The sequence below is a fragment of the Natator depressus genome, chromosome 7, assembly GCF_965152275.1.
Source record: "Natator depressus isolate rNatDep1 chromosome 7, rNatDep2.hap1, whole genome shotgun sequence".
Lineage (NCBI taxonomy): Eukaryota > Metazoa > Chordata > Testudines > Cheloniidae > Natator > Natator depressus.
In genome coordinates, this window is record NC_134240.1 from 88,622,784 (window position 1) to 88,649,396 (window position 26,613).

Here is a 26,613-nt window from a genome sequence, read left to right on the forward strand (position 1 = left end):
AATGTGGTTTTTGACCTAAATTTTTTTAAAAATGAAACATTTGGTCTTTAAAAAAAAACAAAAAAAACCCCCACCACACGCACACCACAAACACACCACACCATGAAGAGTATTTGTCACACTTGTTTCTAAAGTTTTATTGTTTACTTCCTTATGAGAAAGAGTTTCCAAATTATAAGCTGTGTTGACCGTGCACCCCAGTGTGAATATCTAAATATGCCATTAATATATTTTACTGCTATTGGCTGAAATTATCTTCTTCATTTGCATATTTTTTAAAAAAAATATGCAATTCACCTGCAGTTTTGCTCACTATATCATGTTTTAGCTTTCCTCATTAAAGTGCAAGCAAAAATTACATGGAAGAATGTCAATACAATGTCCCAATCACCCAAGCGAAAGCGTACCTTTAGCCTAAAATTTAGTAATATCTTTCAAAGCCTATCTGTCTAGGCAATGGAAAACCATATTCTTTGTAATTATTTCACTGTAACTATAGGGACATCACACTCACTGACACAAGACTAGAACATGCCTCGCTCTCAAAGATTTGGGAGTCTCTGGGGCACTGAGTTTCATTTTGAGGAGCAACTCCCACTGCCTCTGTAACGTCATGAACATGGCATTCCAGTAAATCCTTGTTTAGCTGAAGCAAATAGCTCCACAAAGTAATAGATGCCCAAAGAGTATTTATCATAGGAAAAGACTATAAAAAATCAGTTATGAAAATAACTTGGTTCAGATGGTTAAGTAGGAAACTTGCAAAGTGATTCTGACAGAGGAATGGGTAGCTATCCATAGCTTATATTTCTTTTCGAGGAGGAGGACAAACATTGTTAATAGAGATTTATAATAAAATACACACACACACACACACACACACACACACACACACATCCCTTCATCCCATTAAGATACAGTGAGCGACACCTGTGAGAGACAGTTAACACCTGTGTTTACACACAATTAAATATTTGAAAAATAAATTAGCATCCCTAAAGATCTTCCTGAGTGAGAGGGGAAATTCATTTTTAAAAACACTTATTGTATGTGCACATGTGCCTTCAAAAGGGCTATTTCAGGATAAAATGGAATAGGAAGTCTAGTAACGAATACAACCCTGAATGGATTTGGGGACCACCATTTTAGGGATAATCAACCAGAACAGCTGAGTAAATACCTTTTGTGAAAGATGCCAGATATGATGGTGAATTCTGTAAACTTAAATATCAAATTATCTCTCTTGACAGGGGAAAGAAGAGCAAGTGCAACAAGATAATGGGCCACAATAATGAAGGTGTGCGTTGATACAAGATCAGTGGGTCTCTGAGTTAGAAAAGAAAGGAATTGCTGTCTGCATCTCTCTGACCAAAGCAGAGCCAAGAAAAGGATGCTGCTTTATGCAAATATATTTTCCTTTATATTCACTTTAATTACGTTTAGTGTACCTATCTTGCCGACTTTTGCAAAGTATCCAGATTAAGTATGTAAGACTTCTTTTTTTTGTTGGAATTTGATGTTTTCTCTCTACTCTGAGAGAGACAGGCTGTCTCCAAAACAGAAAACAGTCCTCAGGACACCGGGGGGTTGAAGGCCCATCTCAGTGGTCTTAGTCAAAAGGTGCCCCACACTGGGCAACACAGGGCTAATAAATTATTATGGGCTCAGCCAGCCTTAACCCCCCATCCCGGCCAACTTCTGAGAGATGTCAGACCTGGAGAGAGGACCTTAAAACAGGAAGACACAGCAGGTTGTGTCAGACAAAAAGAGAGAAGACCTTGAATCTTCCTCTCCTAGAAAGAGGGCTGGCTTTAGGTAAGAGCTCCTCAGATGACCACTGCCTGATGGTCCCTCCCTGAAAGAAGGGCAGACTAATACTGACTGATCTTCGAGAGGACTATTTCTTCATAGAAGCCTGTGAGCCTTGTTGGGGCCACAGCTGAAGGCTCTCTGAAAGAGAAGTTGTTTTTGCATTTGTTGACAACTATGGAAGGGACTGACTGTGTGGGACTCAGCCTTTTATGACTTTAGTGGAATACCCAGACATTGCAGACCAGAGGCCCAAGTAAGTGCAGGGGCCTGCCCCAGAGCCTAGGTGGTGCCCTGGGGAACTAAAAGGAAACACAGCATATCAATGAAAGTGCACAGAAATACCTTCCAGATCAACTCACTGTTGGAGGCTAGAACTGGCTTCAGTGAATGAAGTCACAATATGGGGAAAATTCCTTAGCTGGCTATGGCCAGGAAGTTAAATGTTCAAGAATTGGGGCTCTAAAGCAGCTACGCGCAGAATGAGATTCACCTGCTAGTACCTCAAGGGACTAGTGAATGTTTGAGAGCAGAGTTCTATACTGTCTTGTGCTAGGGAACCAACATCAAATAGGAATGCAGTCTATGCAGTCTAATTAGAGACTGGCCTATTCTCCTCTCAAAACACATGTATCTTTTACAATGTCAACGGGAGCAATGCACGCATAGCAAGAGGTGACTAGACCAGAGCTGTCCAATTGTCCTACCCCTCTGAGTGCGTTTTCTGAAGACTGACTATATCTGAAACAGAGCTAGGAAATACAACCGTTTCCAGATTCAGCTCTGACCAAAAAAAAAGAAAAAAAGAAAAGTATCAGAGGTGGGGATGTTCAGATCCACCACTGATAGTCTGAATAGCCTCTCTCACCAAAACTGGAAGATATTCTAGATAGAGAGGTTCTGGACTCTTTCTAAATATGATCTAACCATCATGGAGCGTCTGTTGTATAAATTACTCGTAGTTCCTGCTGCTTTATTTAGTAAAAGAAAGCACTCTTGTTAAACAGGAATTTAGGTTTGTTATATTGGCTGAAGACTTTGTAAAATAATCAATGCTCATTAGCTCACAGCTAGACAGATAAATTAATATTGAATGTGTAACTGTTCTGCGTGTGTGTTAGGCTTTTTAAAGACTTGCAGTTTGCCATTTAATAAACTATAAAATCTAACTTCCAATCACCAAGTTCTTAACTGCAAATGCTCAGTAGGTATAATATAGTTTCAATTATTAAAAAATTAGGACTTTTCAAAAACCTAATAATCCGCCTTGAAAACCAGATGCATTAAATTAAGATCTGTATAACCTACTGTAAATACAGATTGAACCAACTCTTCTGGTCAGCATCCCGTTAATCTCAGATAGCACACTGGATGCCCCATGCTTACTGTCTTTTTTTCTAATTTGACAAATTAGTTAAAATGTATTAACATTAGCCTGCCATAGGAAAGGAATAATGAGGCAGATTGAATAAAATATTTCTTACAATTTACAGGTGACCAAAGTTCAGTATTAAATTATTCTGTCATTACAGAATACTTTTCTTCCAGTGTGCAGATTAAAACAAGTCTTTTTTTTTAAATGACCCCCTACTCCTACACCTGTTTTGGCAGAAGTTTAAACATACTTTTCTCCTTTTATGAAGGAACGAACAGTATTTTGCACTTGTAATTGGAAGGAGCTAAAACAGATAACACCTAGTGCCAGCACTACTGTAACAGAAATAAATTGGTGAAAGAACAAATTCATGAGTTTTTGTTCATGAATAAAAACTTTTTGGGGAGAAAAAAAAAGCCACACACAGCAAAAGGCTAATTATTGCCATCATTTTGGGACGTTCTGTAGCAGAAATTATGAGGGGTGTCTGTGCATCACAGAAAGAAGAACTTGTAGACTTGGCTTCTCAATACAGCCTAGCTACTCAGTTAAAAGTTTTGCTATGCCATACATCATTTTGACTAAGATTTTAGGTTCTGTGGATGCATTATAACAATTTGCTTGTGTCCTTACTAAATACGATTTTTCAGAGCCAATACTTGCCTTAAATGGCCATGAAAGCTATTTTAAGCTTTACTATACACATCCCAATTTCAGCTAGAGTGCTAGTAATAACATATGCTCTTAGTCAACCTTATATGAGGAAGCTCTGAACAGACTGCTGCTTTGTCATGCTTGGATGTGAATCGAGCCTCTAACAATGAAAATAAATGTACATAGTGTACTGCTTTTCTCTAACACCTACAGTCAAATCTAGATATTCATTTCATAATTTTGACCGAAGGGGTATTATTCTAGACAGATGATAGTAAAAGATAGCATTCAGAACACAAGTGCTGTCTTCTACAGAAGTCTGTTCAGTTAGCAAGCAAGACTAATTGAGTCAGCATCTTGAAATCCTTGAATAAAAAGCACTATGTAGCTGAAACATATTTTTTTCTTCGTTAAATGTGACTAATCAATGGACACTTGTGGGGGTAGGGAGCGTGATCCAGGGATCTTTTGGTGCCAACTGGTAGATGGGTGCATAAAGGCTGCAAGACCCAGTGTATCTACATAATAATTCACCAAAGAGAGTCATGCAAGGTCTCTGCTGATAGCTTGTGTCACAGTGGTCTTCATAATTATTGTGAAACGTACGCACAGATAATATGAGAGGAGTTACATCCATATATACCTAACATTATGTTCTTAATGTCTGGACTTGGAGCTGGTCACCTAATGTGAGGAGAAAAAAAGGTTTCTTTCATGCAGAAGATATTTGTTTAATCGCTCTGTCTACATGTAAATTGAGTATCATACTTCACAATGTACACCTATTTCCAATCTGAGCAAAATCCTAATCCAGTAATTGCAAAGAATCTGGGGAGATCCTAGAAAAGAAAATACAAGCAGCAGGGCTTATCCTGTTTGCAAGTGAAGACAATGGATTTGTGGACTATACCCATAGAGAAACAAGATAGATGAGGTAATATCTTTTATTGGTTCAAAACTTCTCTTCATGGAGCTAACACAGCATTCTCCTTCATGTCCAAGGAAGGAAGCAGAGACAGAGCTGAAGAAAAGCTCTGTGTAGCTTGAGAGCTTGTACCTTCCACTGACAGAAGCTGGGCCAATAAAAGATATTACGTCACCCCACCTTCTCTCTTTCATATCCTAGGACCAACACAGCTACAACAACACTGTATATAAACTATAGAGACAGACACATGCTGGATCCTTCCACTGAGGAGTCAAGACGACAGCATGCTTGTCTCATGACTGGAAGATCACAGCCAAGCCAAACTGCAATATGGTGGAAGGATTTTGGATGAGCTTTTTCTCTACACAGATATTTTCTGAATATCTTGTCGGTTAAGTTTCGACTCTAGTATGCACATTATGATTTTACTTTGTATGTAACCCAGGGATCGGCAACCTTTGGCACGTGACCCACCAAGGTAAGCCCCCTGGTGGGCTGGGCCAGTTTGTTTACCTGCCACGTCTGCTGGTTCGGCTGATTGCGGCTCCCACTGGCTGCGGTTCGCCGCTCCAGGCCAATGGGGGGCTGCGGGAAGCAGTGCAGGCCGAGGGATGTGCTGGCCACCGCTTTCTGCAGCCCCCATTGGCCTGGAGCGGCGAACTGCAACCAGTGGGAGCCGCGATTGGCCAAACCTGTGGACGCGGCAGGTAAACAAACTGGCCCAGCCCACCGGGGGCTTATCCTGGCGGGCTGTGTGCCAAAGGTTTCTGATCCCTGATGTAACCCTTTGTTTCCAATCTTTCAGCTTGCTATCATTTGAATCTCCGTTTTGTTAAATTTATACTTTATTTTTCTGTAAGCAAATCTAAGTAGTGTGTGTTCAGCAGAGCTGTATTCTACTGTGTAACTAGTAAGCTGTGGTGTACTGTTCCTTTGAGAATAGAGGCTCTGGAAATTCTGTGAGTGTCCAGTGGATTGGGGACTGAGCACTCCAGGGAGACACTTAGAGGACTTGGGGTTTGAACTGTGCTTATCATTAACGTATAAAGAGAGAGAAGAGCCCGCAGAGGCCTAGAAGGCAGTGCTTGTGGTACCAGAGGCTGGCGGTGTTGGGGAACTGACTCACAGCAGGCACAGACATGCTTCCTCATGCTAAGGGGAGGTGGTAGTGAGGCACCTCACAACCCAAGGGACTCCTAGGCAGCATCACAGAGAGGGACCCTCTTCCCCTGCCCCACATACACCCCTGTTTTCTCCATTCAGAAATATTTCTAATTTTTTTACACATGAGAAAGGGAATGTTATATACGCAGCTTGCTAAATGGAAACAATGAATGTCATGCTTTTTTCTACTAATCACCCAAAATAAAAATTAATCCTCAAACTGTAGAAGTTTCACAATCCAGATATGAAGCTTCATCACCCTCAGGGTATGCTTTATCTTTTGAGAAATGTGCAGGAAGTAGTTATGCAACCAGACAACTGATTTAACTTCCAGGAATTGCTTTGGAGAAGCTCTACATTGGCTTCTCCAATGATACCTATGGACAAAACACAAACACCCTTTTAGGATCCTGCAATTTTATCAAGCCTTCTAAGCGAGAGACAAGATACTTACGGCACAGTAGATACAGTTATATAAAACAAAAAAGGGCATACAAGAGAAAAAAATGCCTTTTTGCTAATCGCCCCACCCCTTTAAAAAATATGAAACATTGTCAATATTTTTACATTGATTTGCTGAGGTAGCAACTCTTATCCTCTATATGGGCACTGCTTAAAAGTGCCATTGATTCTAGAAAGTGATCCTCAAAAAAGGGTCAAGGAGCTCAATATTTATTGTCTCTCGGTGACCTCTGTATTACCTTTACCAATAAAGAGCTATATGGGCAGATTCTCTGGTCTCCTAAAAAACTTAAGCAGTGCAGAGTGGCCTTAAAACGCCCCGAGATTCCCAGCAGATAATTCTACCTGTGTAAGTAGAACCTCCAATGGCACCGAACAGGCGGAAGCAATGGAGATAAGCCAGAGGCTGGGAGGTTAAGGGGGATGAGGGCACGTCACAGTAAGGATTTGGCAAAGCTGAGCAATGCTACCTCGGAGCCTTTCCTAGCATAAGAGACATTACACCAGCTTTCTCAGAAGTGGAAGAAGAGGGTAGACCCCCTCCTGGAACAAAGTGTCCCTGAATTAGGGAGCCACATCCAGATCCCTGTGATCAGCGCTGTCAGCTATGTCTGACTGGAGAATCAGGACAACACGTTTCTAACTTGCTGCACAGTGACCAGCCTGGGAACTGGAAATCAAGTTAGTTTCTGGCTTGCGTTGTACCACCAGTTTCTATGATACTTCAACTAGAACTTATTAAATGACTCTACTGAATACATGCTGTTCTGAAAAGAATGCAGCACACTCCATAGTAGCTGTATGAGCGCCACAGTGCTAACAAAAAGGTAAAAATAATGTCACTAAAGTAAGCTCAGTAAACTCAGATTCAGAATACATACAGAGAACAAGATTACAAAACTACCATATTTCGTAAATTTGACCATAGCATAATCAAAGCATTAAAATTTAGATCTTTAAGGCTGTTTCTAGACCTATTTACACCAAATTTTTTGAAGATTCTCTCCTTCCTTAGGAATTACTGCCTCTGCAGGTCCTACCTGGTTCTCTCAGTCATGTCTGGAGACCTGTGTACTGCTGCAATTCACAAGTCAGCCAGTTCTCCATCTACTGTACATTGCTACCAGCTTCCACACACTCCAAATGCCATAGGCTAGTAGATTTATGAAAATATTCATTTTGTAAAGCTTTTCCTCAAACAAAAATGGTTTATCCATTTGCACCATTTTGTGACAATGTTACCACTACAACCTTGTCTTGAAATTTTATGTTCAGCGAGTACTATTACTCACTACTAAATGCAATTATACAATCTTCTTCAGACCACTTTGTCTTACGGCAAAAGACATTCTCACTACTTGCAGATTCTTTTCCATAGCATAGAATTTTTTTCAAAGGTGTTACAATGAATTGATCTAGTTCTTAATTAATTGTCTATTACTGTGATGCTCTGTACCCCTGTATTCACCCTTTGCACCCTTATGATAATCTTTGTACAATTACAGCTTGTGAGGTATCATTTGAAACTCAACTTGCTGGTCAATACTGTCCTAATAAAATGTGTGGACACGTTGTATGTGACGTTATAAGATTCCACTGTATGGTGTTACTAAAACATACTCCAAGTCTGGGGAGCAGCCAAATCAGTTACTCAGAGACAAAAGACAAGCAGACACCTCAGCCAGGTGTAAACAGGTGAAATGGGCCATCACCTGCTTAAGTGCCTATTAGTTGGCAGGAAAAGGGACACACATGAAAAATTTACATCTTAAAAAGAAACATCATGGGATTTTGTCTCCTGAACCTCAGCTGGAGATGCTTCTCAAAGACGGGAAGGAACTTTAAGAAAAGTAGGGCAGACCCCAAATCCTTCCTCCCTTTCTCTCTGCCCACAGCACTTGAACAAAGGAAGCAGCATTGGACTGGGGAAGGGATCCAGACGTAAACAAATTCAGCCAGCAGGATGGCTGAAATGTGGTGAGAAACCTTTGCTTTCTGAATTCACTCTAGTTTAAGTTAGGCATTAGTTGCATTTTACTTTTATTTTTCTCGTAACCAATTCTGACTTTCATGCCTCATTACTTTTATTCACTAAAATCTATCCTTTTGGAGCGGATAAACTTGTTTTATTGTTGAATATAAACCAGTGTGTTTGAGTTTAAGTGTTTGGGAAATTCCATTTGGGATAACAGAGTTTGTGCATGTAATTTTCTATTAATAAATGGATTTTATACAAAATTGTACTGTCCAGCTCTCTCCTGGACAATACAAGACATACACTTCTGGGGAAAGTCTGTGACTGGGAATTTGCTGGTGTCACTCTGCAATGAAATCAAGAGAGTGGCTGGCTACAGCACTCAGACAATATAACAGAGTAATTTACAGGCTGGAGACTGTGTGTAAGCAGACCAGGAGGAGTGGTCACTCTCACAATGAAGCAGTGTAAAAGGCACCTCAGGTTAGAGAGCTGAGGGGACAACTGTTCACCAGCTCAGATTGTACCCTGGATATGTCACAATTATGCTAGTGATTTCACAAAATATTTTGCTACATGAACGCTTCCTGATATGCTATGCATGTGGTATCACATCAAGGCTGATGGTTTAGAGATAAATCACACAAGTATAATTTAAATTCATGATAGGCGTTTTAGACTTGCTTTACTTTTGCCACTTATGTGGTTGGTGATCTGAGGAATCACGCCTTTGTGTCGCACACTAGAGTGACTGAAACTTTGAGAAAAGATTGCAGAATGGTTTTGGCTTTGATGACTAAATGATCATCTGTTCTTGGTGTTAGACAACAGATGTTTGTGAAGTACCTGCCAGGATGGTTGATGGGAAGATAATGATACTTGTAAAAGCAGAAGGTGTAACAGATGTTCTTGCATAATTGGAGCAGAGGTCTGGCATGATGAAGAATCAAAGGTAGTTTTCCCCCAGTGCCTGGTATCAAACAAACAATGGCACTTAAACCTGGTTTGTGATTATTGACTATAATACTATGGAATTCAGACCTGCCATATTTCCAAAGATGCTTCCATACTCCATATCCCACCCCTTCCTGCAAGCAGATTAATAAATCTACAAAATATACGGAGAAAAGCGACAGATGTAGCATTCCTCTTTGCTGTAGGACAATAGAAACCATGTGAGGGAATATTATGCTGTCTCCAAAGAAGACACATGATCTGACCCTGCCAATGCAATCTGTGAGTATGAATGCCACATCAGAGCAGTTAACAAGTAACAAAAAGTTGCACCACTTGCACTCCCCAAAATATGGAAGTCCATAAAAGAGTAATTATATTCCCACGGTAACAAGCCTATCTCCAAGCGCCAAGCACAGTCTGTGCTTTTCACTCTTGAAAGGCAAGCAGTGGTCTGAACCAAGGCAAGATCAAATAAAATAGAATCTTCTCTATTTAAATTCTTACATCACACACATCATTATGATTTACAAGTGCCTTATCCAGAGTTGCTCCATAAATAAGAGCAACTTGACACACCTGTTTTGGATATATTATTTGTAGAAAAAGTGATTGCGTATCTGCTCTGCATTTCTTCCCATCATTTGTCTAGACTTCCATTATGGAAAGTGAATCAAATATCTGATTAATATGGAGTCTGTTCTTCTCTCAATGCATGCCACTCCACTTGTATTAATGGGATTTCAGTGTGCACAGTACCATGGGGAAAATAGAGGCAACGGGCTTTAATTCAGCAAGTTTTTAATAAGTGCATAACTTAAAGCACCATTCATCTGCTAAAAGTTGCACACATGCTTATGTACCTTGAGGTATGTGCGAAGTTAGACAGTGCCTACTTCTCTATGTTTATATAGTGCCTACGACAATGGGGCCCCCTGCCTTGGTGGTTCTTAGACACCACTGTAATAAACAGGTTTCAGAGTAGCAGCCGTGTTAGTCTGTATTTGCAAAAAGAAAAGGAGTACTTGTGGCACCTCAGAGACTAACAAATGTATTTGAGCATAAGCTTTCGTGAGCTACAACAAGATTCATAATACTGGAGCTGTGGTTTGCATCCTTGAAGAGCTTTTATTATCAAATGGAGTCACAGAGAAACATCAAATAATCATAGCATGACATTCTGTCATTGGATTGTTTGAATCATGATGCTTTGTTGATATAACTCAATGTCATCATGAATTAATGCAATGTTACAAGGCAAACTGTCCTGTCTCGTTTTGTGTCCTTTACATCGTAAGTTTGTTATGGCAGAGTATGGGTATTATCTGCTTTTTGGCCAAGCAAAGTAAGATCTAACAGTTTGATGGCATTTCTCTGTTTGTCCGTAATGTGATAACTTTGGAATGCATAGCCAATCAATTCCAAGCCTATTGATTTTGGTGCAAAACAAACATCAGGAAAGCCATTTCCCGAGACTGCCTGGTGCTGCAGGCAGAGGGAGGGTGCACAGAGCCCCTAGCATGAGGGTAGAAAATGCAGGACCCTGGTATTGGGGGGGGGGTGAAATGGGGACACAGAGCCTTTGCCAGGGAAGTGGGGAGGAAGAAATGGGGAGCCATGGGGGGGGACGATGGTATAAGGGAGGAACATGGGGGACACACCCCTGGAATCTGGCAGAGGGGGAAATGGGGGACTTGCAGAAAGTCCCTGAAATAGAGGAGGGTGAGAGGATGACACACAAGGAGCTTGTGAGGAGGAATGCAAGGAGCCCTTGGTGGGTGGAATGTACTCAGCCTTCAGCAGCTGTGCAGTGTGTGACCACTTAGGCTTTGCATTGTCAGAAGGGAAAAACTGTTAGCCTGTGGTGCTGTGACTATTTTGCGGATCTCTCCATAAAATGAATCTCATTACATCCTCCCCACCCCACTTCATCTCCTTGTTCCCAAATACTGATAGGGTTTGTTAGATTCCTCTCCCCCTCCTTACTTACTGTTGGCACAGAGAAATAAATGGTATTTTTCTTTTCTCCCCCACCTCCTTACCACCAACTCCTTTTTGCTGCAAAGGACAGCCCACCTGCCCAGCAAACTTCTGCAGCCTTAAGTGTCAGTTCTTCAAATTGTCAAGACCAAGCAAAGCAAGAAGAGCTGTAATCAGACATGGGTTTCCACAAGAGATATACTGAGCTTCAATGCCACAATTTGGGTATCATTGGTTTAAATAATTTTTTACACCACTCCAAAACATGAAAAAGGACCCTCTCAGAGCAATTTAAAAAAAAAAAAAAAAAGTTATTCATCTCGAATTTCTGGTTGAGTATCAACTACCCACCAGAAAATTCAGATTGATACACATTCCCTTACAAAATTGTGCATGTGTTAATCACTGATCTAAACAATAATGAAATTAAGAACAATCATCACAAATGTAAATGCACTTTACAGTACAAAAATAAATAATAAAAGAGGAAGGTGCAAATATTTGATGATAGAAATATTCTTTAGTTTCCATTTAGTGAAGGGATTTTTCAAGATGTTAAAAGTTCAGCATTTTCAAAACATCTCCACAGCTATTCTGATTGTCAGTGTTGTGAACCCACTTAACAGCTTAAATGCATTCTTTCGTGTGTGACACATTGTAATTAAATAAAGCAAATCACCAATTCAATTGAGAATATAAGTTTAAATCATGCTGTTACTGGCTGATCTTGAACCTCTGCTGTCTGAGCCACAGAATTCATCAGAAAGGGTGTCCATCTCATGAAATTCATTTTTTTCCATTTATATTTGGGCCACACGGACACTAACGAATCCTTCTCCCCTTGTGAATTTGGTGCAAAAATCCACATCAGACAGATGGTTAAATAGTCATAAGCCTTGGCCAGTCCGAGGGACTGTGTTATGGGGGTGGGACAAAGGGAAGGAATAGGATGAGATGAAAAGTCTAAAGCCAGTGTTCCATGTCTGAAATTATTTTTAAACTATTGAATCAGAATTAGGCTGTGGCTGCCAAGCTGCAGAAACCAATGGAGATTCTGAACTCGCAAAGCTTAGTTTTTTTTGACAGAATTATATATACACACACACACACACTCTCTCTATTTAATATTGGAATCTACTGATTATGTATGTTAAAAATCAACATCTGTGCCATTTTAAAAGTCAGTATAAATATTAGTGTGCCTGTGTAAAATTAGTTACATATTTTTCTTGTACCTAAAATAGCATATTTTAGCTATAAAAATATTTGTATTTGTTGTCCAAGATCCAGGTTTCAGGTTTGAGCAACAGACAGATGTTAGTTATCTCTCCTATTTGTTAAGATTTTCATTCCGCTCACAGAAAATTAAATATTTGAAAAAAATGAACTGCTCTGACAGTGAAATCTTCAAATCTATTTCTCGTAATGTACCCGGATCTGATCTGAGACTCATATGTCACAACAGTTTTGTGGATTCTAAAGACAGGCATCTCTAAGACATATGCTCATAAACCTAATCACAGATAGATTTCAGGGCGGGGAGAGGGGAGGATGGGAAATGCAGCCACAGACAGAAAAAAACCCCACAATTACTACAGTCTGGCTCGACCACAGTTTTACCGAGCAATCTTTTATTTCAAGATTTTTGCTAACATAAACAAGGCTTACACAGCGTCCAATCATTTGAATCCTAATTTCTCTGTTTTAAAAAGTCTGAGATTATTTTCTATTGGTATACTTTAAAACCAACCACCAACGCTAAAGTTTTACCATATGTGTTCAGATGCTAGTTTCCTAGGAAACCAGTGACTGCATGAACACTATAAAATGTAGTTTCTTGTGCTTGCTGCTGTACCACAAGTATGCTGTTATTTCCATGATACAAACCCTACTGTGGAGGTTAGGTATGCAGCCTACCATTGTAGCTAATAGACTTTAATGCAATTGCAGAGACTGTAGTAAACACCCTACGGAGTATACACGCACCTATCTTTTACACTCATTTTATAACCAATCCATCTGATTTGCTGCTATAGAGGACAGTGAACCAGCACTGCTGTTAGAGGAAGAAAAAGAGGGAAAATAATAGTAATAAGCTTCATTGTACTAAAGGTCTTCCTCATTCCACCAACTTTTCACAAAATATAAAAAACAAGGTAGTGGTATGGATTTCTCTGCATACATATATACCCTAGGTTGATTTCTTCCAAATGATGTCTTTTTTTTTTTTAACCTACATATTCAGACATTTCCAGCCAATGTTTCTCTTTTAAACAGTAAAAATTTTAGGAATTTTTAATAGGTCTTATGCAGAACGAAAGCCAGTGGACTAGAAGTAGCAATGACAAAGGGCATTGAGGGTGTCCAATGACATTAAATGGAGTGGTAACAATGGATCTAGCATCGGAACTACCAACAGCCACAATTTAACGAAAAAAGATTTCAGTATCTCCATTACCCTTAACATAGTTGGATAAGGCATGGTATGTGACTGTGCTTCTGGACTACTACAATCATACAATATCTGTATGAAACAGCACAAGCAGTCAAAGAAGCATCAACATATCACGTCAGTGTGTCCTTTGCAATATTCTCTAAAAATACATAAAATTCTTCATCAATATATGATTCAGAACAAATTTTCCTTTGACTCATGAAATCACCTCAGAGGCAGAGAACATTATGTTTTGTGCAGTGGGCGTGTATGTGTTTTGCCTTCCTCTTAAGCATTCAGTGTAGATTACTGCTAGAAGTTAGATATGCCATTGCTCTGTTCTGGTATAGTAATTCCTCTGTAATATTAGGACATTAGCTCATTTTTCTGAGTAATTACCCAACCTGTAAGGTGCACAATGCTTTCAGGAATACAAGCTGCTAGAACTTAACTGTACTTTCACAATGAGTCTGGAGAGTTGGTCACAACAAAATACTCACTTTGGGGAACAAACTGAAAACTGTTCAATTTAACTTACTTAAATATCACAGGAAAAGCTTCTTCCCATAAAATCTTCAAACAATCTAGGCACTATCTTAAGCTTTGGCAGAGCACAGGTCAGAGTACATGTGAAAAGGTGGTTTTAAATATCACCATTGCACTCCATGCACAGGGTCCTGTCCTGCACAGAGCTCAAAGTAAGAGTATCCGAAGGATTGCTCTAATTTATGCCTAATACAAACAGCCTCAAGGAGCTAAAAAGCAGTTGGGGAATCATTGTGGCATAGGCTCAACCTGGCCATGCCTATACTATCCTTGGCCATCCCAGCAGCAGACAGACTGAGGGGCACAAAACCCTGTTTGTCATCACTATACCACTGAGGGATCATGCTTACACTTTAGGGTCATTTTGCTCTGGCTACACCACACCAGAGAATGTGGTGCCTTTATTCCTAAGCATCATAGAAATGTAAGGCATGGGCAGCAGGTATCGTAGGCATGGGTAGGCTGTGCTTTCCCAAACATCCTAGCATGGCCCTGCCCACACTCTGCCCCCAGGCCAGGCCAGGTCCCCTCCTGCAGTTCCCAGAGTGCTCTGCCTTGGCTGGGGTTGGCTGGCCTGCCTCCCACAGGGAGTCAGGGCAGCTAGTGCTGGGGCCACGCCGCCTGGCACACCTGGGCTGGCTGCACCACCTGGCCGCCCGGAACACCGTGGCTGGGAGCGCTGCCGCCCGGCATACTGGGGCTGGCTGTGCCGCCCAGAGCACTGGGGCAGGGGCTTTGCCCCATGGCCACCCGGTGCTGGGGGCTGCGGTGGGGATGCAGATAGGGAGGGGCAGGGCCTTGGACACAAGAGGAGGAGCTGGGAGCTAGCCTCCCCCAATGGCCGGGTCACCGGCCGTCCATGACGTAGTGCTAGAAAGGACCTTGAGAAGTCATCAAGTCCAGCCCCCTGAGCCGTAAATCTAAACCATCCCTGACTGGTGTTTACCCAACCTGTTTTTAAACAACCTCCAATGATAGGGATTCCACAACCTCCCTGGAAGCCTACTCCAGAGCTTAACTGCCTCCTATACTTAGAAAGCTTTTCTTGGTATTTAACCTAAATCCCCCTTGCTGCAGATAGAACTAAAAGTAATAGAGTCAATCTTTAGTGGACATGGAGAATAATCGATCACTATCCTCCAATAGTCCTTAGCATATTTGAAGACTCATATCAGGTCCCCACTCGGTCTTGTTTCTCTCAAAACTAAACATGACCAATTTTTTTAAAAGCCTTCGGCATAGGTCAGATTTTCAAAACCTTCTTTCATTTTTGTTGCTCTCCTCTAGACTCACTCCAATTTTTCCACATCTTTCTTAAAGTGTGGTACCCAGAAATGGACACAATACCCCAGCTGAGTCCCTACCAGTGCTAAATAGAGAAGGACAATTACCTCCCATGTCTTACATTCAACATTCCCATTAATACACCCAGAATACTAGCCTTTTTCTCAGCAGCATCACAGTGTTGACTCATTCAATTTGTGATTTACTATAACCCCCAGATCCTTTTCAGCAGGGCTACCACCTCTTCAGTTACTCCCCATTTTGCAGTTGGGCCTTTGATTTTTCCATCCTAAGTGAAGTACTTTGCACTTGTCTTTGATTTGAATTCAACAAGGTGAAATTCAATAATTTCTCAAGGTCATTGTGCATTCTAATTCTTTCCTACAAAGTGCTAGCAACTCCTCCGAGCTTGGGGTCATCTACGAATTATGTAAGTCATTAATCACAATATTAACTAGTACTGGACCCAGGACAGACCCGTTAGGGACCTCACTAGATATACCCTTCCAGTTTGACAGCAAACTTTTGATAACTACTCTGAGTACAGTTGTGCACCCACTTTATACTGTAGTAACTTCATCGACATCCCATTTCCCTAGTTTGCTTATGAGAAAGTCATGTGGAACTCTCTCAAAAGCCTTTCTAAAATTAAGATATCACATCTACTGCTTCTCCCCCTATCCACAAAGTCAGTAAACCTGTCAAAGAAGGAAGTTAGATTGGTTTGAAATTATTTGGTTCTTGACAAATCCGTGCTGGCTATTTCTTATAACCCTATTAACCTCCAGGTACTTACAGATTGTTTTATTATTTGCTGCAGGATCTTTAAAAGTATTTAAGTTAAGCTGACTGGTCTGTAATTACCATGGTCCTCTTTGCTCCCCTTCTTAAAGATAAGTACTACCTTTGCTCTTCTCCAGTGTTCTGGGACCTCACCCATCCTCCAGGAGTTCTCAAAGATAATTGCTAATGGTTCCAGTATTACTTTGGCTAGTTCCTTAAGTATCCTATGATGAATTTCATCAGGCCTGTTAACTTGAACATATGTAACTTACCTAAATATTCTTTAGCCTGATCTTTCCCCATGTTGGCTTGCCTTCCTTCCCCCTTGTTGTTCATATTAATTGTTTTGAGTATCTGGCCATCTTTAACCTTTTTAAATGAAGGCTGAACCAAAATAGGCATCAACACTTCAGCTTTCTTAAATCCATGAGCTAATAGCTCTCCCCCCCCCGCCCACTACTACACTACACTTGCCCTTTTCCTTCTTGTTCCTAATGTATTTAAAGAACCTGTTATTGACTTTTATGTCCCTTGCTAAGTGTAAGTCGTTCTGTGCCTTTGCCTTTCTGATTTTGTTCTTACATGCTTGTGCTATTCTTCTGTACTAGTTAGCAATTTGTCCACATTTCCACTTTTTGTAGGCTTCCTTTTTGATTTTCAGATCATTAAAGAGCTCCTGGTGAAGCCACATTGGCATCTTATTCTTCATATCATTCCTTCGCATCAGGATAGTGGAGGGACATTCTCAACTAGCACCAGATACCAGCCATTTTATACAGCCTGAGTGGTACAGAATGATCACAACAGCAGGAGAGAATCTGACCCGGGATCTTTAACTTCCCACTGGACAGCCACAAAGACAGGCAGAAAGGACTTCTGTTCAGCATCACATCTGAAAGCTGACATTTCTAATAGTGCATCATTGCACTGATACTACATCACAATGTCAGCATTTGATTAAAAGCCCAGGGAGTGGAACTCACAACCTTTTGCTACCAGCAGAAACTTACTGACATTAGTGAATTTCCCTGTTTAATTGAGAATTAACAGATTTCCCTGTGTACATAAATTGTTTGTTTTGGTTTTTTTAAACCAAGATAAACCACATTCAGTCAGTTTAACATTGTATCACTGTCCCACTGTGGTTACTTTTAAATGTTAATTACGGTCAAAAGAATGATAAATAGGATCACATGAAAAATGTATTTATCTTGTATTACTTGGATATATGCCAAATTAAATTAGTTTATGACTTCAGTTCTCATTATTACCCCATCAGGTGATATGATGCCTGTAACCTACTATAATGCTGTCCCCCTACTATGTGCTAAAATGACTGACCACCGTTTTCAATTACAACATTGTTCTTGAGATGTCATTTTCTGCAGTGAAACACTGAAGCCATAATGTACGTAACTAATGTATAGATGCTGGTATTACTTGTAAGCTTTGACTGCTTTTTTCTCCCTCCATTTTAGACAGTAATAATTTAAGCTGTATTTTGGGGGTTGTGTAGTTCTCAAATGAGAGCTCCCTAATGAATTTTAGTTTCTAATGTTTTAGTCATGGCTTTTACTGACCTCATTTTAAAAATAGAATATATGGGTTTCAAGCACCTGTATTTTGTGAATTTAGTTAATGTAAAGCTCCCAGTTACTGCAGCATGGACTGTTGTGATAATTGGGCCTATACACTTAACCCACTTGTGAGCCTCGCTATGGGAAAGTTGATGAAAGTTCATAAAATAATCACAACAACCTATAATAATAAATGTTGATGGAAAAGAGGTATAAAAAATAGACAGGCTGAATTAGTCTAGACAAAAAGGCCTACTTTAATAACTCATGGAGTGTGTTCAGATCATGCCTAGTAAACAAGAAAAGTATGTCAGGAACGCAGCTGGCTCAGGGTGAGGTTGCCTGGCAACCCCACAAGCTTGAATAGGCCCAATGAGCTCTCACTAAGAGACTGTGCTCCCTGCTTGGACCAAAAAGTCAGCAGATCATCATTTAAGCCTTGTAGCAACAGTAATACAGCAGCTGCTCAATGTGTTCTCCACCCACAGCTGTGCCACAGATGCTTCCTGTAGCTCCGACCTGCACTTGTTCCTGCTCCAAACCCCATCTCCGGCCACTTACCAGTCTCCTGACCACAACTCTGGTTCTGTTCTGACTCAGGATTCTGACCATTGGCTTGTCTTGCCTTGTGACCAGGACTCTGGTTCTGCCTTCTAGCTGTGTTGTTACCACTAGGCCTGACTCCTCCTTTGACCACTTGGTTGCACCACCTACACCACAGTGTGTGACAAAGTGTGGGACCAGAAACCAATGAACCAAAATTGGTGTGTTGGAAATCAGGCCTAATTGGTTACTAAAGTAATGAGGAGATGGGTGGAATAGCCTATCATTCCCTTTTGGTGTCCTTAAAAGGAAAGACTTTGGGGGAGAGAAGTGAATGCAATGATTAGTCACTGAAAGATAAGGAAGGAGTGAGCTTTACCATCATGACTGCTACCCCTGCTGTCTCATGGACCCCAGAAATCTACCGTAACACCGTCAGACCTTCTTCATCCTGATCCTGAGTGAAGTCCTGCCCAAAGTGAGGGACCCAGATGACATCACCTCCTCCATTGGCTCTGGCTAAACACCATCTGGGCTGGGAGACTCTGGCCTGGTCTACACTAAAAAATTAGGTCGACCTAACTACACTACCCTAGGGTGTAAAAAAATCCACATTCTTGAGCAACACAGTTAAGCTGACCCAAGTTTCAGTGCAGACAGTTCTAGGTCAACAGAAGAATTCTTCCATCAACCTAACTATTGCCTCTCAGGGAGGTAGATAAGCCTTCCCACTAGCATAGGTAGAATCTACACTGAAGTGCTAAAGCTGGGTCACGTCCTCCCACTCCCCTCGTGCATACTTTTCCCTTCACACCTCATTTTCTTTTTCCTATTGCTCTTATTTTGCATTCTGTCTACTAAGAGTCTGCCTATGCTGCTGTAAGTGTGACCAGCAGCTGGTAAAATTAATGCCCAAAACAGCCCAATGCTGCTGGTACATGTTTGTCAGCTCGTAAGACCATGTGCTAGGGCTGTGTGTTTCCAAACAGTCAGGTTGCAAACGAGAGCCAACGGCAGAGACAGAAGCTGCATTTTCTTTCTTTTTGTGTGCATGTGTCTTTTTTGTCTTCTAGGAAACAACCACCGCTCCAGACCATCTCATCTAACTTCTTCTCTGTTCCCCTAAAAAGGACAGTCATTTCCATCTTTAATACCATTTTATAAACTGTTGAGTATGGGAGGTCTCCTTCTAACAACTCCACAGCTAAAGGGAAAGGGAACGGGAATAAAATATGTTATAATGAGAGAGTTATATAATATTTCACACTTCAAATGCTTAAACTGTTTTTTCTTCTTTTTCAGTACCTTTATTAAAATATTTTAAAGGATTTTTAATAGTGGTTGCCATGATACTAAGCAGGCTAAGATCTCTGTATACCAAACCTTGTTTCAAGTTAGACAATTACAGGGACATATTGACACCTTTGACTGTTTGGGCCCTTATGTTCCATCTAAACGGAGACAAATGTACCATTTATAAATTAGTATATTACTTTATACAAACACACTGAACTAGAAAGAGCACCTCAGTATAAATATTTCTGGTTTACTTTATTGCTATTATAATCACTTGAAAATATGCCTCTGGTCCACAAAAGATGTATGCATATGTCTTCAAAGAACCAATTTAGCTTTCTAAGGGATTCAACTAAATCTCTTGTATATGTTATATTATATATTTTGTACTTTCCCCAAGGCTATACAACCATTTTTTTTTAAAATCATAACTCTTGTAGATATAAATGACTTGTAGAATTTCCTCTTTGTGGAAAATGAATTTGTGGGATTTTGGCAGATTTCCCAATTTTATATTCACAGCATTTTTAAAAGTTTGGTAACTGATAAAAAATAAGTCACTTCTCTTCTTACTAGACTGTATGGAAGAGTGCTGTGTAATTTACAGAAAATACTTACATAAGAAAAATGTGTTTTTATTAGGGCTGTCAAATGATTTAAAAAAATCAATTGTGAATAATCACACGGATAAACAATGTAAAACTTTAGAGCCTATAAGTCCACTCAGTCCAACTTCTTGTTTGGCCAATCATGCAGACAAACAAGTTTGTTTACATTTGCAGGAGATAATGCTGCCTGCTTATTATTTATGTCAGGTCACCTGAAAGTAAGAAAAGGCATTCCCATAGCACCGTTGTAGCTGGCGTCACAAGATAGTTACGTGCCAGATGTACTAAAGATTCATACGTCCATTCAGGCTTCAACTACCATTCCAGAGGACATGCGTCCATGCCAATGATGGGTTCTGCTCGATAACAATCCAAAGCGGTGCAAACCGACACATGTTCATTTTCATTATCTGAGTCAGATGCCACCAGCAGGAGGTTGATTTTCTTTTTTGGTGGTTCGGGTTCTGTAGTTTCCACATCGGAGTGTTGCTCTTTTAGGACTTCTGAAAGCATGCTCCACACCTCCTCCCTCTGAGATTTTGGAAAGCACTTTAGATACTTAAAACTTGGGTCGAGTGCTGTAGCTATCTTTAGAAATCTCACAACGGTACCTTCTTTGTGTTTTGTCGAATCTGCAGGGAAAGTGTTCTTAAAATGAACAACATGTGCTGAGTCGTCATCTGAGACTGCTATACCATGAAATATACCAGAACGTGGGTAAAACGGAGCAGGAGACACGCAAGTCTCCCCTCAAGAAGTTCAAATTTAATTAACGCTTTTTTTTAAAAAACAAGCATCACCACATGTCCTCTGGAACGGTGGCCGAAGCAGAAAGGGGCCTACGAATGTTTAGCATATCTGGCATGTAAATACCTTACAATGCTGGCTACAAAAGAGCCATGTGAATGCCTGTTCTCACTTTCAGGTGACATTGTAAATAATAAGCAGGCAGCATTATCTCCTGTAAATGTAAACAAACTTGTTTGTCTGCGTGATTGGCTGAACAAGAAGTCGGACTGAGTGGATTTATAGGCTCCAAAGTTTTACATTGCACTCAAAAACAAAACAGTTATGTAACAAACAAACATAAATCTACATTTGTAAATTGCACTTTCATGATAAAGAGATTGCACTACAGTACTTGTATGAAGTGAATACTATTTTTTGTTTATCATTTTTACAGTGAAAATATTGGTAATCAAAAATAATATAAAGTGAACCCTGTACACTTTGTATTCTGTGTTGTAACTGAAATCAATATATTTGAAAAGTGTAGAAAAACCATCCAAAAATATTTAATACATTTAAATTGGTATTCTTTTCTTTTACAGTGTGATTAATCATGATTAATATTTTTAATTGCGGTTAATTTGTATGAGTTAATTGCGTGAGTTAACAGTGATTAATCAGCCACCCTAGTTTTTATGGTCCCAACCCTATTCTCACCAAAGACAATGGCAAAATGCCCATTATCTTTGATGGGAATAAGATTAGGCTCAATATACACTGTACGCCCATTAGCTGTTTACTTTCTGTAAAACTAAGTTTGAATTCCCAGCATAATTTTATTATTTCCACAGGGACAAACTGTACAGCCTTCAGAAAGTGTTGGATCATATCAAAGAAGTTCTGTAATAAAATCACAAATGAGTTTGATTCCCCATAGTTTAAATTCCAGGGTATTACTAATTAAGAGGTCTCTTGGTTTTTGGTACTGTTTCTCTCCCTCTATGTGTGAAACTTGCAAGCTGCTAATTGCGTTAGTACATTCTAAGACAGAGTCTGTTCTCAAAGCAATTCACACAGAGAGAGACTCAAAGCAATACTCTGTAACAACAGAAACAGCACCCAGAGACTCCCCGCCCTTTTGTTGTATTAACAATTGTGATTAAAATAGAGATAGAGGATGTATGTGGATGGATGCTTGGTGTGGATAATAACTGAATGATCAGGGAGGTGCCAGCCTAAGAATCCAGTGTCCATCGGCTGAAGAAGGCGTCAAGTGGAAATAACCAGAGGACCCCCGGAGGGCAGACTGGAATCCACCCAACAGCCTCAAGAATGGGAGAACCAAAGGACAAGATAACATCTAGCAGCACGGAGCCGTCAGGAATGTGCCATCCGCTGATTGATTCAGCAACAGCATGATGAAGCAATTCCCATAGACTGGCATAGGAAGAAATTCCTATAAAAATGGACTCTAGAAAGTGAGAACTTTGGGGTCTGATTCTGCAAACCAACTTCCAGGAGCATCAGATGAGCAACTGACAAGGCCCTGCTCCCTCCTCATGTCCAGGCCACCTGGCCAGTGGCTTGGCATGAGCAACTCTAAGGCTGGTAACTATGATAACAACCTTGCAGAACCTGTGTGTGTGTGTTTGTATGAATGAATGTGTGAATAAATATGAGATTGAATGGAATGTTATAGCTATAACTAACTGCTTACTATGATTCTTTCTGTATTCACAATAAATGTGGTATTTTGCCTTTTTCCCTTTAATAAGATCCTGCTGGTTTTTATTTTATTGGTATAACAAAAGCATAAATCTGCTTTTGTTTCTGACAATTTTTTTAAAATCATTTTTGTTTTTACTATGGGAAAATAGCCAGTATAAAGTTTAACAGTTGTTAAAAGAGCACTCTTAGTCATATTCCCTGATTTGATTCCAATCAAATCATATCACAGAGAAGTTAATAGCATCTTTAATCATAAAAGCGGAGTGAATTGTTCGGCCAAAGCTGAGTGAAGTAAGGTCCAACACTCAACTCAACGGCACTTCTCTGTAACCCAATAACTTTGGAGTGCCATATCTAATCAATTGAAAATTTCAGGGAATGTTCTAGGCATCAAGGGGCACAAGCCCGTTGATTTTGGTGCAAATTTGAACAGCATGAAAGCCTGATTCTTGGGGACAATTAGGACTCCCAGACTCCCTAATTGTGGGAAACTCTATTGGTCTTAGATTTAAATATTTAAAAAAAAAAAATCTCAATTTTGGTCCAAATTCAGTCTAACATAATCCCTTTAAGGCCGGATGCTATTTTGTATATCAACATGCGGGAGATCAAATTGGAGGCAATGAAAAACAGAGACAAAACTTTCACAGATAAGAAAATAAGACTTGTTATAGGATTTCCTGACCAGTTTTCCATAGTAGAAAGCTAGTCAGCTATCCCAAAATCTTTGCCAATTATTCAAACTTCTTTTAAGCTATTCAGTTATAAGAAAATTTTCCGCTGGCATTACTTTTAATTATAAATCTTTGTGTTTAGCAAACCTATGGCCATATTCTGTTCACTGTTCTCATGCAAGTAGTCCCATTGAAATTAAAATCACTATTTGTCTGACTAAAGCAATCAAAATTTGGCTCTCGATCGATTACCTAGCCCTTGTGATCCAGCTATGGGACAAAGAGCCAGGAACGACTGGGTTTTAATCCCAGCTCTAGCCTCTGACAGACTTGCTGTGTGACCTTGGGCAAGCTATTTAACTTCTCTGTGACTCAACTTTTCCATCTGCAGAAAATCCTCAGAGGGTTGCTGCAGTTTGTTATTGTACACAGCTTTTCATATGCAACATTGTATGTGTTCAGTATTACTACTAGCCCCCAAATCTGGACTTCATGAGTTTAGAATTATAATAGGACCAAATCCTGCCAATCTTACTCAGATAAGTAGTCTCAGTCATGTGAATAATATTAGACCAAGGGTCTTCTCATACACAAAAAGTCTACTATACGGCTTCATTCCAGTACTATTCATCCATACAACTAACTGCATAGTGCCTTCTAAAATGTCTAGGATCACTTTTCCTAGTCCCTATGATGTACTTTCAGGACCCAGATTAATTAACTGTTATTGATTTGATTAGTCCTTATTCATGTTAGCAGGGCCAGATCCTGTAAAGGTGTATTAACCAGTCATCTGAAGATGTCTGCTGCTTCACTTTCAAGTCACAGTACACCAGATGTATAGCTGGGGAAAGTGGACATGGCCAAGTAGTTCTGCATTCCAGTGACCTTCAAAGCTCCTCTAAATTGCAGGTTTGATCCCATTGTGTCAATGGAATTACTTGCAATAAGGCCCTGATCGTGCCTGGCCCATGTGCATGTTACTGGTTGTAATGCATATTCCGGGTTATTTTCTGTTTTGTATCCAGCTTCCCCCTGCTGCCATAATTGTTTCACAGAACATCACAAGCTAGTCCAAGGTTTGCCTGTCTGCTAGTCTGACTTTAATTATATAAGCAAAAAGACATGTTTTCCTGCCAAACCCACGTAAACCCAATAGAAGATATCTTCTTTGCATGTAAATATGTACGTGAAACTTGTAGTTCAGTCATTATGGATTTCAATAAACTAAGTCTAAAAATGACAAGAGTATCAGTTGTATCAGCTTCCTCATGAAGAGTATCAGCTTCCTCATACAGTACATTATCTAGGCACATGCACAACTGGCAGAGTGTGACTAATATGTGTTATATTCTATAATAAACAATAACTCCAGAGGGGCAAAACTCACTGTTCTCATTTTTCTTCTTTGGCATGACAGTACTCTCTCCCTCTCTTTCCCTCCCCTAGTTCTGAGGCTCAAGTTAGAAATGCTATCAAAGCCATAATTTACAGATTTGACTGGACAGTTAGGATGATGAACAGTATATCTCCAGAAGACTTCACACATTACCTGAAAAGGTATTACCCTTAGGCACAAGGCTTCATGCCACTGTGTCATGACTGTTCAAGAAAATATCAGGTATTTTTCTTGAGCAAAGCATATTTATCACCTGCAAAATTGTGGCCAATTAACATGGAAATCACCCTCTCTCACTGTAATAGTTACATTGTAAAATATTTTAATTTAGAATAAAAGCATTATTTAAGGTAACTGTATAGAACTTTAATATTAAATGCATAACATAATGCATTAGGCTACAATCATAGAATATCAGGGTTGGAAGGCACCTCAGGAGGTCATCTAGTCCAACCCCCTGCTCAGGGTAGGACCGATCTCCAACTAAATCATCCCAGCCAAGACTTTGTCAAGCCTGACCTTAAAAACCTCAAAGGAAGGAGATTCCACCGCCACCACCTCCCTAGATAACACATTCCAGCGCTTCACTGCCCTCCTAGTGAAAAAGTTTTTCCTAATATCCAACCTAAATCTCCCCCACTGCAACTTGAGACCATTACTCCTCGTTCTGTCATCTAGTACCACTGAGAACAGTCTAGATCCAGCCTCTTTGGAACCCCCTTTCAGGTAGTTGAAAGCAGCTATCAAATCCCCCCTCATTCTTCTCTTCCGCAGACTAAACAATCCCAGTTCCCTCAGCCTCTCCTCATAAGTCATGTGCTCCAGTCCCCTAATCATTTTTGTTGCCCTCCGCTGGACGCTTTCCAGTTTTTCCACATCCTTCTTGCAGTGTGGGGCCCCAAACTGGACACAGTACTCCAAATGAGCCCTCACCAATGCCCATGTCATAAATATAAAGGGAAGGGTAAACCCCTTTAAAATCCCTCCTGGCCAGAGGAAAAATCCTCTCACCTTTAAAGGGTTAAGAAGCTAAAGGTAACCTCGCTGGCACCTGACCAAAATGACCAATGAGGAGACAAGATACTTTCAAAAGCTGGGAGGAGGGAGAGAAACAAAGGGTCTGTGTCTGTCTATATGCTGCTTTTGCCAGGGACAGACCAGGAACGGAGTCTTAGAACTTTAGTAAGTAATCTAGCTAGGTATGTGTTAGATTATGATTTCTTTAAATGGCTGAGAAAAGAACTGTGCTGAATAGAATGACAATTTCTGTCTGTGTGTCTTTTTTGTAACTTAAGGTTTTGCCTAGAGGGATTCTCCATGTTTTGAATCTAATTACCCTGTAAGGTATCCACCAACCTGATTTTACAGAGGTGATTCCTTTACTCCTATTTACTTCTATTTCTATTAAAAGTCTTCTTGTAAGAAAACTGAATGCTTTTTTATTGTTCTCAGATCCAAGGGTTTCAGTCTGTGGTCACCTATGCAAATTGGTGAGGATTTTTACCAAACCTTTCCCAGGAAGTGGGGTGCAAGGGTTGGGAGGATTTTGGGGGGAAAGACGTGTCCAAACTGTGTTTCCCAGTAAACCCAGTTAGAGTTTGGTGGTGGCAGCGGATATTCCAAGGACAAAGGATAAAATTAATTTGTACCTTAGGGAAGTTTTAACCTAAGCTGGTAAAAGTAAGCTTAGGAGGTTTTCATGCAGGTCCCC

At 40.2% G+C, this 26,613-nt stretch overlaps 1 protein-coding gene across 4 annotated transcripts in view; it reads right to left on the bottom strand.

Annotated features, from left to right (window-relative positions):
- The window catches only part of PRKG1 (protein kinase cGMP-dependent 1), an 860,241-nt gene that overhangs the window by 742,259 nt on the left and 91,369 nt on the right, over positions 1 to 26,613 (bottom strand). The window contains exon 1 of one of the 4 annotated variants that reach the window (XM_074959002.1): positions 18,487 to 18,586. The exons of the other annotated variants lie outside the window; for them this stretch is intronic. The gene's annotated coding sequence lies outside the window, so the exon portion shown is untranslated. Of the gene's footprint in view, positions 1 to 18,486; positions 18,587 to 26,613 lie in introns of those variants that run through there. 4 annotated transcript variants of the gene reach the window in all.